Below are 14550 nucleotides of genomic sequence, written 5' to 3'. Positions count from 1 at the left end.
CTTAATCCCCTGCTGTATTGTTCTCTGTATTGTATTGCAGCTGAAAACAATAGATGAAGGGTTTATGCTAATAAATCATGTTGTGCCTAGGCGCAGAAAACTAGTCAAGATAACCGTGGACCCATCTGTATGTTTATTGCCTCATGTCTGAACCTGCACTGTGTTTTTATTGGGGTGTTACTGCTGCAATGAGTGATATGTTTATTGCTTCATGTCTGAGCTTGCACTGTGTATTTATTGGGGTATTACTGCTGCAAAGAGTGATATCATACCTCCCAACTTTGTAATTAGTCTAGGCAGGATCTTCCATGCCATAGCCACGACCATGCTCGAAAAGGGGAGGGACTTCATCAGAAGGGGATGGGCCTCAGCACAGGGGGCAGGGCCTTGCTGCACAACCCCCATTTTCTGTCATGCTGGGGGCATGCCCAGCGCTCCCTCGGCAGCTGGGCAGCCCCTGCCTCACTCTCTGTACTGTTTAGATGCTGTGCACATGCGCATGGCATCTAATGCAGTGATCACCGGCTGTTTTGCAGAGCAGCGGTGATCACAGGATCTCCGAACTGCCTTCCCCCCTACCCACAGGACACTGGCACCCATGGGTGGGACAGCGGGACAGTCTCCAAATAGCGGGACTGTCCCACTTGATTCGGGACAGTTGGGTGCTATGTTATATGTGCATTGCCTCATGTCTGAGCCTGCACTGTGTTTTTATAGGGGTGGTACTGCTGCAGTGGGTGATATGTTTATTGCCTCATGTCTGAGCCTGTTTTTTTTTTGTTGGGGGGGGGGGTAACTGCTGCAATGTCATGTGTGTGTAAAGTGTTGCTATGTATGTAGCGCTGCTGTACGTATCAAAATGCTACAATGTCTTATGTGGGCTTAAGACATTTTGAGGTTTTTTTTTTCTTTTTCTTTATCTTCAAGCTCAAGTGATGATGATGGCGATGTGACAAGTGGTCAGGTTGAATATAATGACACCATTGATGTTACATCAAATATTAAAAGAGCTCCCAGATTCAAGCATGCGGAGAATGACGTGTTAATAGATGGTGTTGTTGCAAATTTCAAAATTTTATTTGAACGTCTGTCCACCCAAACATATGGAATTGGAAAGAAAGAAGCCATTTGGAGCCGAATTGCAGTATCATCTATTCCACGTACAGTGCATGTTTGCAAGAAGAGGCTGTCAGATTGTAAAGTTTCAGTAAAAAGAAAGACGGCTCTTGTAAAAAAATATCAATGAGGGACCTGGGGTGGACCACCCATGTCTATTGATTTCCTGGATTGGGAGGACAAATTGAAGGGTGTAATATCCCCTGCTGCGGTAGTCGGTATAGCTGGCGGGGTTGATACTGAGAACATGGACTGTTCGCAAGGATCTCGTAAGTTAATATTTCATTTTATTTTCCCATTTCTATGAAGTAGGATTGATTTCAGATTAGATTCAAAGTGTATACATTAAGGGGTCAATTAACATTAACATAAGCATCAGTGCGGCTGAGTAGTGATAACTTATGACCCAAATATTAATGCGTTAATTGTATACAATTTTAGGATGTTTGAATCTTCAAATGCAGGGACAGTGCTAGCATAGAAATATTTTGGTGTTTTTTTTAAAATAGTAACTGTGTGTATGCACATGTTCCGCCACTGTGTTTCTCAACAGTAATGTTGCAACTGTGATTATTGTCTTTGCCGAGATGTGGATCCCCACACTGATGATCATACTGTGCTCTTGATGCTGATTATCATCAAAGATTGCAATGGCTTAGTTGCATCATTGAACTGCACTGGGTGGATTACAATGGCAGCAATGATCTCAGCTCACCACTCATGTGTTTTTTGTTTTTTTATTTTGTAATTGTAATTGCTGGCCAATCCAGCACAGTAATCCCATGGTCATTGAACCAGGTTTTGGTACTTTTGGCACTGTGGGCAGGTGCCAAATCCTGCTGGAAAATGAAGTCAGCATCTCTATAAAGCTTGTCTGCTGAAGGAAGCCAGAAGTGCTCTAAAATGCCCTGGTAGATGGCTGCATTGACTCTGGACTTAATAAAGCACAGTGGACCAACACCAGCAGATGACATGGCTCCTCAAATGAACACAGACTGTGGAAACTTCACACTGGACTTCAAGCATCTTGGATTGTGTGGCTCTCCATTCTTCCTCCATACTCTGGGACCTTGGTTTCCAAATGAGATGCAAAATTTGCTCTCATCAGAAAAGAGAACTTTGAACCACTGAGAAACAGACCAGTTCTTTTTTCTTGTCAGGAAAAAGCCATTCAAAAGTGTGGGGGAGCTTCACAAGGAGTGGACTGAAGCTGGAGTTAGTGCATCAAGCTTCCACACAGACAATCCTGAACATGGGCTTCAAATGTCGTATTCCTCTTGTCAAGTCGCTCCTGAACAACAAACAACGTAAGAAGCGTCTTATCTGGGCTAAAGAATAAAGAGAATCTATGGGGCATTGCCAAGAGAAAGATGTGAGACATGAAACCGAACAATGCAGAAGAGCTGGAGGCGGCTATTGAAGCATCCTGGTCTTCCATAACACCTCAGCAGTGCCACAGGCTGATAGAATCCATGTCACGCCGCATTGAGGCAGTAATTCATGCAGAAGGGGCCCAAACCAAGTACTGAGTACATATGCATGATTATACTTTTCAGAGGGCCGACATTTCTGTATTTAAAATCCTTTTTTTATTGATTTTATTTTATATTCTAATTTTCTGAGATTTTGGATTTGGGGTTTCCTTAATCTGTATGCCACAAACATCAAAATGATAACAAATAAAGGCTTGAAATATCTAACTTTGCATTTAATGAGTCTATATAATATATTAGTTTCACCTTTTAAGTTGAATTACTGAAATAAATGAACTTTTGCACGATATTCTAATTTTCTAAGGTTCACCTATAATTTCTTGACAACACTTTTTGGAATCTTGCCATGCTAAAATTTTCCTACTCAATGAATTCGTAATGTATTTTTTTTAACAGGTAAATGTGTTTATAATTGTTTTTTTTTCCCAGCTTCTCAAAAGCCTTCTAGCAGTGATAAGAAAAAAAAAGAAAGAAGCTTTTACTGTTTCACCTGGTAAGTTTCCCTCTAGTTTTGGGTATAAAATGCTTATTCTGTCATATGTTGACTTGCCTTAAGGTGGCTACACTCTAGAATTATGTGTAGCCAAATCTGACTTCAGAATCAATGGTACATACAAGTTAGGAGTCTTGATGTTGTTGATGAAACTGGATTTTGTATCTCCACATTCCTGACAATTTTTGGCCAGGTTTTGCTAATACTGTAGTGTATACCAATTAGGTAACGGATTTGGTTGAAATGGAGTGTTTTGCCTAATGATATGTTTGAAGTAATTAAGTTGTTAAAGTATATTTTTCTTTTCATGCTAGTGAAAGATCTTACTGGTAAAGAGGAATCTTGAACGCTGCTTAAGAAAAAAGAAAAGCATTTGAAGTCTGGTAAGTATTTTAATGCTCAACATGTCTACATAGCTATGTGTGCTTAAACTTGGGCAATTTTTTTAGAGCATAATATTTTCTGAATGGCATGCACACTGCATCTAGTATGATTTGGTAAAGGGGCTCACAGATGGATGAGTGTGTCTGTAGCATTTGCACCCATTAAACCTTAGAATTTAAATTTGGATTTCAAACTACAGATCAGCATACTACCAGAAACAATTTTTAGGTGCCAAACCACCAGCCACCTGCTTGGCACATTGCAGGGATAGGCTGAAGTTTGGGCATATGTCTCTGCAGGGGCGAAGCTAGAACTTTGTGGGCCTCACAGCAATATTTTGAATGGGTCCCTGTCCCAATGCAGACACCTCTTTGCAGTGTTGTTCATTTTATGTCCCATTATAGTGTGCTATTTAATTTTCTGAACCATAGTAGTGGCTTAGTTAATACTATGTCCCATAGTAGTGCCCTAGTTTACTTTATGAACCATAGTAGTGCCCTAGTTCACATTATGTCACATTGTAAGGCTGCCAGTACACATTATGCATCACAGTACCCAAATTCACATTATGATAAACAGTACAGTGTCCCCAGTTCATATTATGTATCATTATAGTGCCTCCACTTCATACTGTACCACATTAAAGTGCACCATTTCTTATTATGTAACATAATGCCTTCCAGTTAATTTTATACCACATTACAATGAGCAGGTCTAGGGGCATACCTTGTTATGTTGCAGATCTCAAGGCAAATTTTTGTAAGGGCTGCTATGTACCTTTCAGTTGTGAAAAATATATACAATACGTGTAACGTTGACAAGGAAGGTGGGACCCATAGCAGCTGCACTCCCTGCACCTATGGTAGCTACGCTCTTGTGTCTCTGCATGTGATGCGTGAAACATTCAACTGAAGGGTTTTCATTTGACAATGCATTGCTGGAATGGTAATTTCCACTGGTATCCCAATTTTTTTTAAATTCTTTTGAACAGGCCATCAAAATTTTATGATCAGTGCTTGCAGAAAAACAGATTGCTTGATTTTTATTTTTTTTGCGATTCAAATGTATATTCTGTCTTTTGCTTTTTAATATTTAATAAACTGAAATTAGATTGTTGAATTGTTTTGGGGTTTTTTTGTATAGATTTGGCAAAATCAAGTACTAATTCAAAAAATGATTCACATTACAGTGGAATGTCAGCATCACTTGTAGAAGGAAAGTTTCAAACAATTTGAATTCCTATTATTCATTATTTTGTCAGAAAATTTATTTAGGACATTTTTTTACATTTATTAGTTTTTGAAAATGATCAATCAGTAAACCTTGGTGAGGAAAGCATCCTAATTTCATCTCAAAGCATTGTGGAAGAAAACATTTCGAGCCCAAAGGTGGATGAAAATCCCAGAAATATCTTTGAGTCACAAAATGGTAATCTTTCAAACCACAATGAAGATAACTTGAGTATTGCTTTGAACACAACAGTAGTTACTGTAATTAATACACAACAATGTAACACTGTAGCCTATAGTCAAGACAGAAATAACGTCCCAACACTTGATGAAGATAATAGAATTCTTGATTCAGCTTTAGAAAGTAGCATTAATAATACTCGTTTAAAGGTCGATGGGCTTAAAAGGGAATTTGCATTATTTAGAGAAAGTGTTGTACAAACTTCTGAAGATCATAAAATAATCTCCTCACGTACGGCTAAATCTTTTGAAAAAAATATCAGATACTTTGCTTGTTATCTCATCGACACAATATGATATCATGAGGAGTTTACAGGTGCAAGGAAATGTAAATTTCAACAGGAACCATTTGAAAAACAGCAACTAGAAGGGCAAGGCGAGAAATCTCTAAATGTCACCACTGAGACCCAATCACGTAAAAAGCAATCCTTGAAACCATCTAGCTATATATAAGCACACTTAAATCTTAAAATAGGGGAATAGATAATAATGGATTTTTAATAAACTCTTAATAATTGATAATAGATAACAATAATTATTTTAAATTTTTTAAACAATAGTAACGTAATTTAAGACCAATTTAAAATTTTCACTTTGTAACCCAATCTAGTTATAGAAATTCAAGCAAGTCCTGTCAAAGCTGGCAGTGAAGGTAAAGTAATAAAGTTTGTAATTACAATTTTTAAATGCATCCGTGTTTGGATGTAATTGTAATTACAATTTTTTTATATTTCTGTTATAGATGGCTACATTCTTCTTAATGCTATAATTTCACCACCCTTTAATGAGAATACTGAGGATGAGAGTACATTTCTTCAGAACAGCACCGATAAAGCCACTCCAAAAATAGGTTTCGCATACCACTGAAACTGAACAACACCAATATGCTGAACTTATCCCTGAAAAACTAGAATGTTCTCCTGTATTTCTCAAATCTGAGAAAAATGAGAATTCAATCAATATGGCTCAATCACAAGTTGAGGTAGATGATTCTTTTGTAACCAAGGAATGTTTGCAGTCAGGACAGTTAAGCTTCCCATATGTTCACACTAAAAATTTTTGAAAAAAAGATGTTACAGATGTCTGAAGATATAGCTAGTATGCTAGAAAAGATGCAAAAAACAAACCTTATTTTGAAACGGGTTTATGAGCAGCAATCTGACTTACTGCAACAAATATTTAGCAATATCAATAAACATAGCCTCAAACAAAGTCAGGCCTTGCTCGGGATGCATTATGATTTTAAACGATTTTACAAAGACATTGTTAGAAGTTTCTCTTCTATATTACAAGTTTTTGATCAAAGGGCCTTCTTCAAATTACATGTGTGGAAACTGTCCTCTGCAGGCAGATCAACCAGGTTATGGTAGACCAAGTCTTTACCTTTGATTTGATCATAATGCTTATCTGATTATTACAATGTTGGAAAACACTGATAATGCTTTGTAATAGGAGTAGTTGATATATCTGATATACATGATTGAACAACAGGATCTATATCCAAGTTTGAAAGTTGGAATTATGAAAATGATAAAGGATTGTTGCTACCTGTCTATTATTGCAATGGTATTTTTTACTCATTTGAAACAAAAACAACTACTGTCTTTGTACAATCATTGGTTTCCATTTTTGCAATCTTTACTAATTCGATTTAGAACTTAGAAACAGATGGTAGTTTTTTATGGAAGGGGGGCTATTATCAATAATTATTAGGTTTTGATCAAATTAATTTTGAGAGGTGTATCTTCAAAGATTAATTTTTATTGGACTAATGTATGTATAAGAATACTCAGCTTTTAAGTATGATACATGCTGGGATACCTTTGTTTCTCATGGGCATAGCATCCCCCAAAGGATTCGATTGCACTTGAAACAACTGAATAAATGAATAGCTGAAATGTGGTCCCTTAGTAATGATGGCCCACACAGCAAACTACACACTGTCATTTGAAAGTAAGTGATTGTACTCTATGTACTACACTCCCCAGAAACTTGCTATCACAGTCATCATAACTCTGAAACAAGTCAATGGACATGACATCCCTGTAAAATGGGCTCATCTTTCTTTAGAAAGTGTGTTGGAAGTAGATGAAAACTCATTAGTCTTTATATAAATTAAGGTATGTTTGCATTAGGGTGTGTGAGATTTAAGTGAGCGACTGTAAAGTAGTTCTAGAAATTAGGAAGCCCTGTGTCAGTAAACTGACACTCAAATATATAATATTGTTGGTATATACCAGTGATGGGGAAGTTTGGCACTCCAGCTGTGGTAGAACTACATATCTCAGCTTGACCTGCTACAGTTTTAGCTAAGCCAAATAGCAAAAATGTAGCTGGGCATGCTGGGATGTGTACTTCAAAAACTGCTGGAGAGTCAAATTTCCCCATCACTGGTATGTACAGATGTGTCCTATTACATCCTTGCTCCAGTCAAGCTAAACTGCCCCTGAAGTTGGAATGAACGGACCCCTTTAACGGACGCCTATGTCCCGCCACTTTAGTTTGGTGCTTGGGGCCACCCTTAACAATTGACACTGGCACATAGAATGTCAGCATGCTGCATATTAGTTTAATCACTAGATGCTGTTTGTGTGTACTATTTCTTTACTTTGTGTGTAAGACACTTTTTCACAGGGAAAGGACCTTAAAAAAATGCACTGTGCTACCAAGTTATACAGCACTCACACGTTAAGTGTAACGTGTGAGTGACACACAGAACAAAGATGTAAGAGGTTACATTTGGATGTCACAAATCTTTTCAGATATATTATTTACATTTTGTATATGACTAATAAATCAAATCATGGAGACCATAAACATGCAGATTTTTTTATAGAAAAAACATATCAAACAACTCAACCAAACATGTTTACACGAATCCAGTTAGATAAAAGAAACACTTTTGAAATCTTCTCAGTAAAACCCCAAAAACTCAAGGATTGGAACTTGGACAGGTGGACTCAATCAATCTGTAGAAAAAGATAGAATTGATTATTTAATAGATGTAACATTATTAATTGAAAAATCAGTCCACAAACTCTCATCACAATTATTGAGTAAATCCTTGCTAAACTGATTACAGTTTGGGGGCCCACATGTATCATACCACACTTGTATTTTAGCCAACTCATTTATAGTTAGGTACTTAAGCTTAAAGGTCAAAGGTAGTGTTAGGGTTGTACGGTTGCCAAATCTCACATTAAACATATTGAATATCATTTTGGGGGAATGTTACCGGCCAGGATCGTAGTGTAATATGCAATTCCTTTGGAAAGGTGTGTCACCCTGCAAATGTAGACACACCCTCTCCAAACGGAGTCCATCTCTGCAATGTTCCAAGTACATTGTACAAGCCTATGTGTATGCGCTAACATCTGATTTGGTTTCACGGGGATCATAGTGTGCTGTAGGTTATTAAGGAAACCTATCATATTTATAACCCTCCCCCCTGGTACCTTACTCCTAAAGCCCTTCCCCAAAACCCAAAGTCTATGCTACCTTTCAAATCACCATTAGTCATCCAGCTGTCGGCAAATCAGCTTTGGACTCCAGACCCTGCTTGAGAACTTGACATCACAAATCAGACAGCTGTGACCGATCAGATGGTTTTTGGAGTAGTGGAATCCAGAAAGCTGGGAACTGTAATCCACTATATCCCTATATTATAATTTGAAATCTCCATAAAGACAGATGGCTAGTGCAGCTTCACTCAGGTAAATTTTGAGTTTAAAAAATAACCTATACAAAGGCAGCTACTGTACTTTAGGCTTCTATTTGCTAAACCTTGAACCGGCAGATAGAGTGGACGGACATAAAGGGGTCTATTCATTAATAAAAAGAAAAGTGAATTGTAACTAATCACTATACAATGCATCGATTAGAAGCACTATATAGCTGTAATAAGTAGCAATTCATGTATACTCACCATTCTGACAATGCGCTGCGGTGTCAAGGGGTCCAGTGGTGAGGTCTTTTCCGGCGGGGGCCTCCTTTAGAGTCCCTCTCCGTATGTGCAGCCAGCTGACCTCCTGTCATGCAGCAGTGGTTGCTGGGAGGTCGGGGGGCTGAGCCAGTGCCTGATGCTGAGCTGAGAGCAGGGAAGCATTACGTTTCACTGCCATCACCGCACTGCAATTCAGGTTATGCCATCCTGAGATGGCGAACCAGAACACCTTTGAGGAGTGGAAAAATCACCATACTAAAGTTTGGTGATGCGATTCAGACACTGAGCGGGTGTTCAGCTGAAGAAGTCAGTGACTTCTCCACGGTAAACTTCTCCGTTAATTGTGGTAAGCAGAGCAAATCCCAGTTTAACACAAAACAGGGCTTGACGCTGCTTTATGAATAGACCCAAAAGTACCAAACAGCTCCTAGCTATTGTAACTAGACAGTTATGAGCAGATTGCCTGGTAATTTTTTAATGTCCGCTTTCATTTTGTCCAAGGCTATCTAAATTGATCCCTCTCTGTGGCATTTGACAAAAAGAACAGTACTAATGAAAAATTGAACATAGCACACATCGCCTAGTAAATATTGTAAACATTAAAGTAATTAAAATATTTACAAGAGAAGAAATCCACAACAAGCTTGGCTCTAACTTCATTGCCAACTGTGGTGGAGTAATTTTCATCAACATTATCATCAACCTCCGGATCTTCAGGAAGACTTCAAAGGTCAGTGAGTGGTATATTATTATTGATGCATATATTATGCAACATGCAGCATCCTGTCGTAAGTTTGCACACTTTTGAGGCAGGATACTGCAATTCTACACCAGATATTACCAAACACTGAAACCTGCTTTTTAGCATCCCAGATGTGTGCTCAATTATACCACGTGTTGCAATGTGGGCTTTATTGTAGCATTTTTGGCATCTTCCACATGGTTTAGAAAATAAGAATTTACTCACCGGTAATTCTATTTCTCGTAGTCCGTAGTGGATGCTGGGAACTCCGTAAGGACCATGGGGAATAGACGGGCTCCGCAGGAGACTGGGCACTCTTAAAAGAAAGATTAGGTACTATATCAGGTGTGCACTGGCTCCTCCCTCTATGCCCCTCCTCCAGACCTCAGTTAGGGAAACTGTGCCCGGAAGAGCTGACATTACTAGGAAAGGATTTGGAATCCAGGGTAAGACTCATACCAGCCACACCAATCACACTGTACAACTCGTGATAACCATACCCAGTTAACAGTATGAACAACAACTGAGCCTCAGTAACAGATGGCTCATAACAATAACCCTTTAGTTAAGCAATAACTATATACATGTATTGCAGAGAGTCCGCACTTGGGACGGGCGCCCAGCATCCACTACGGACTACGAGAAATAGAATTACCAGTGAGTAAATTCTTATTTTCTCTGACGTCCTAGTGGATGCTGGGAACTCCGTAAGGACCATGGGGATTATACCAAAGCTCCCAAACGGGCGGGAGAGTGCGGATGACTCTGCAGCACCGAATGAGCAAAGGCAAGGTCCTCCTCAGCCAGGGTATCAAACTTGTAGAACTTAGCAAATGTGTTTGAACCCGACCAAGTAGCAGCTTGGCAAAGCTGTAAAGCCGAGACCCCTCGGGCAGCCGCCCAAGAAGAGCCCACCTTCCTTGTGGAATGGGCTTTTACTGATTTAGGCTGCGGCAATCCTGCCGCAGAATGAGCCTGCTGAATCGTGTTACAGATCCAGCGCGCAATAGTTTGCTTTGAAGCAGGAGCACCCAGCTTGTTGGGCGCATGCAGGATAAACAGCGAGTCAGTTTTCTTGACTCCAGCCGTCCTGGCTACATAGATTTTCAAAGCCCTGACTACATCTAGTAACTTGGAGTCCTCCAAGTCCCTAGTAGCCGCAGGCACCACAATAGGTTGGTTCAAATGAAACGCTGATACCACCTTAGGGAAAAATTGGGGACGAGTCCTCAATTCTGCCCTGTCCATATGGAATATCAGATAAGGGCTTTTACACGACAAAGCCGCCAATTCTGACACACGCCTAGCCGAAGCTAAGGCCAATAGCATGACCACTTTCCATGTGAGATATTTTAGCTCCACGGTCTTAAGTGGCTCAAACCAGTGGGATTTCAGGAAATCCAACACAACGTTAAGATCCCAAGGTGCCACTGGAGGCACAAAAGGGGGCTGAATATGCAGCACTCCCTTAACAAACGTCTGAACTTCAGGCAGTGAAGCCAGTTCTTTTTGAAAGAAAATATATAGGGCCGAAATCTGGACCTTTATGGATCCTAATTTTAGGCCCATAGTCACTCCTGACTGTAGGAAGTGCAGGAATCGACACAGCTGGAATTCCTCTGTAGGGGCCTGCCTGGCCTCACACCAAGCAACATATTTTCGCCATATACGGTGATAATGTTGTGCTGTCACGTCTTTCCTAGCCTTTATCAGCGTAGGAATCACTTCATCTGGAATGCCCTTTCCGTTAGGATCCGGCGTTCAACCGCCATGCCGTCAAACGCAGCCGCGGTAAGTCTTGGAACAGACAGGGCCCCTGCTGTAACAGGTCCTGTCTGGGAGGCAGAGGCCATGGGTCCTCTGAGATCATTTCTTGTAGTTCTGGGTACCAAGTTCTTCTTGGCCAATCCAGAACGATGAGTATAGTTCTTACTCCTCTCTTTCTTACAATCCTCAGTACCTTGGGTATGAGAGGAAGAGGAGGGAACACATAAACCGACTGGTACACCCACGGTGTCACTAGTGCGTCCACAGCTATTGCCTGAGGGTCTCTTGACCTGGCGCAATATTTTTTTAGCTTTTTGTTGAGGCGGGATGCCATCATGTCTACCTGTGGCCGTTCCCAACGATTTACACTCAGCGTGAAGACTTCTGGATGAAGTCTCCACTCTCCCGGGTGGAGGTCGTGCCTGCTGAGGAAGTCTGCTTCCCAGTTGTCCACTCCCGGAATGAACACTGCTGACAGTGCTAGCACGTGATTCTCCGCCCATCGAAGAATACTTGTGGCTTCTGCCATCGCCATCCTGCTTCTTGTGCCGCCCTGTCGGTTTACATGGGCGACCGCCGTGATGTTGTCTGACTGAATCAGGACCGGTTGGTTTTGAAGCAGGGGTTCTGCTTGACTCAGGGCTTTGTAAATGGCCCTTAGTTCCAGAATATTTATGTTAAGGGAAGTCTCCTGACTTGACCACTGTCCTTGGAAGTTCCTTCCCTGAGTGACTGCCCCCCAACCTCGGAGGCTTGCATCCGTGGTCACCAGGACCCAGTCCTGTATGCCGAATCTGCGGCCCTCGAGAAGATGAGCACTCTGCAGCCACCACAGCAGAGACACCCTGGCCCTCGGGGACAGGGTGATCAGCCGATGCATCTGAAGATGCGATCCGGACCACTTGTCTAACAGATCCCACTGAAAGATCCTTGCATGGAACCTGCCAAAGGGAATTGCTTCGTAAGAAGCTACCATCTTTCCCAGGACTCGCGTGCAGTGATGCACCGACACCTGTTTTGGTTTCAGGCGGTCCCTGACCAGAGATGACAATTCCTGGGCCTTCTCCACCGGGAGAAACACCTTCTTCTGTTCTGTGTCTAGAATCATGCCCAAGAACAGCAGACGCGTCGCAGGAATCAGCTGCGACTTTGGGATATTCAGAATCCAGCCGTGCTGTTGCAGCACTTCCCGAGATAGTGCTACGTTGACTAACAACTGCTCCTTGGACCTCGCCTTTATAAGGAGATCGTCCAAATACGGGATAATTATAACTCCCTTCTTCCGAAGGAGTATCATCATTTCTGCCATTACCTTGGTAAATACCCTCGGTGCCGTGGACAGACCAAACGGCAACGTCTGGAATTGGTAATGACAGTCCTATACCACAAACCTGAGGTACTCCTGGTGAGGTGGGTAAATGGGGACATGCAGATAAGCATCCTTGATGTCCAGCGACACCATAAAATCCCCCTCTTCCAGGCTTGCAATAACCGCCCTGAGCGATTCCATTTTGAACTTGAACTTCCTTACATAAGTGTTCAAGGATTTTAAATTTAGAATGGGTCTCACCGAACCGTCTGGTTTCGGTACCACAAACATTGTGGAATAGTAACCCCGTCCCTGTTGAAGGAGGGGAACCTTGATTATCACCTGCTGAAGGTACAGCTTGTGAATAGCCGCCAGCACTACCTCCCTTTCCCTGGGAGCCGCTGGCAAGGCTGATTTGAGGTAACGGCGAGGGGGAGTCGCCTCGAACTCCAGCATGCATCCCTGAGATACCACTTGTAGAACCCAGAGATCCACCTGTGAGCGAACCCACTGGTCGCTGAAGTTCCGGAGACGCGCCCCCACCGCACCTGGCTCCACCTGTGGAGCCCCAGCGTCATGCGGTGGACTTAGTGGAAGCAGGGGAGGATTTTTGTTCCTGGGAACTGACTGTCTGGTGCAGCTTTTTTCATCTACCCCTGCCTCTGGGCAGAAAGGATGCGCCTCTGACCCGCTTGCCTTTCTGAGGCCGAAAGGACTGTACTTGATAATACGGTGCTTTCTTAGGCTGTGAGGGAACCTGAGGTAAAAAAGTCGACTTCCCAGCTGTTGCTGTGGATACGAGGTCCGAGAGACCGTCCCCAAACAATTCCTCACCCTTATAAGGCAAAACCTCCATGTTCCTTTTAGAATCAGCATCACCTGTCCACTGCCGAGTCCATAATACTCTCCTTGCAGAAATGGACATTGCATTAATTCTAGATGCCAGTCGGCAAATGTCCCTCTGTGCATCCCTCATATACAAGATGACGTCCTTTATATGCTCTATGGTTAGCAAAATGGCATCCCTGTCGAGGGTATCAATGTTGTCTGACAGGGTATCAGACCATGCTGCTGCAGCACTACACATCCATGCTGAAGCAATAGCAGGTCTTAGTATAGTACCTGATTGTGTATATACAGACTTCAGGATAGCCTCCTGCTTTCTATCTGCAGGCTCCTTTAGGGCTGCCGTATCCTGAGACGGTAGTGCCACCCTTTTAGATAATCGTGTGAGCGCCTTGTCCACCCTAGGGGATGTCTCCCAGCGTAACCTATCCGTTGGCGGGAAAGGGTACGCCATCAGTAACCTCTTAGAAATCACTAGTTTCTTATCAGGGGAACACCATGCTTCTTCACACAATTCATTTAATTCATCAGATGGGGGAAAAGTCACTGGCTGCTTTTTCTCCCCAAACATAATACCTTTTTTAGTGGTAACCGGGTTAATGTCAGAAATGTGCAACACATTTTTCATTGTCGTAATCATGCAACGGATGGCCCTTGTGGACAGTACATTTGTCTCATCCTTGTCTACACTGGAGGTAGACTCCGTGTCGACATCTGTGTCTGCCATCTGAGCTAGCGGGCGTTTTTGAGCCCCTGATGGCCTCTGAGACGCCTGGGCAGCCGCGGGCTGAGATGCCGGCTGTCCCAAGGCTGTTACGTCATCGAACCTTTTATGTAAAGAGTTGACACTGTCGGTTAATACCTTCCACATATCCATCCACTCCAGTGTCGGCCACTCCGGTGTCGGCTCCTGCTCCGCCTCCACGTAGCCCTCCTCATCAAACATGTCGACACAGCCGTACCAACACACCGCACACACACAGGGAAT

Source organism: Pseudophryne corroboree, chromosome 6 (assembly GCF_028390025.1).
Source record: "Pseudophryne corroboree isolate aPseCor3 chromosome 6, aPseCor3.hap2, whole genome shotgun sequence".
NCBI lineage: Eukaryota > Metazoa > Chordata > Amphibia > Anura > Myobatrachidae > Pseudophryne > Pseudophryne corroboree.
This window is presented reverse-complemented; position numbering follows the sequence as displayed.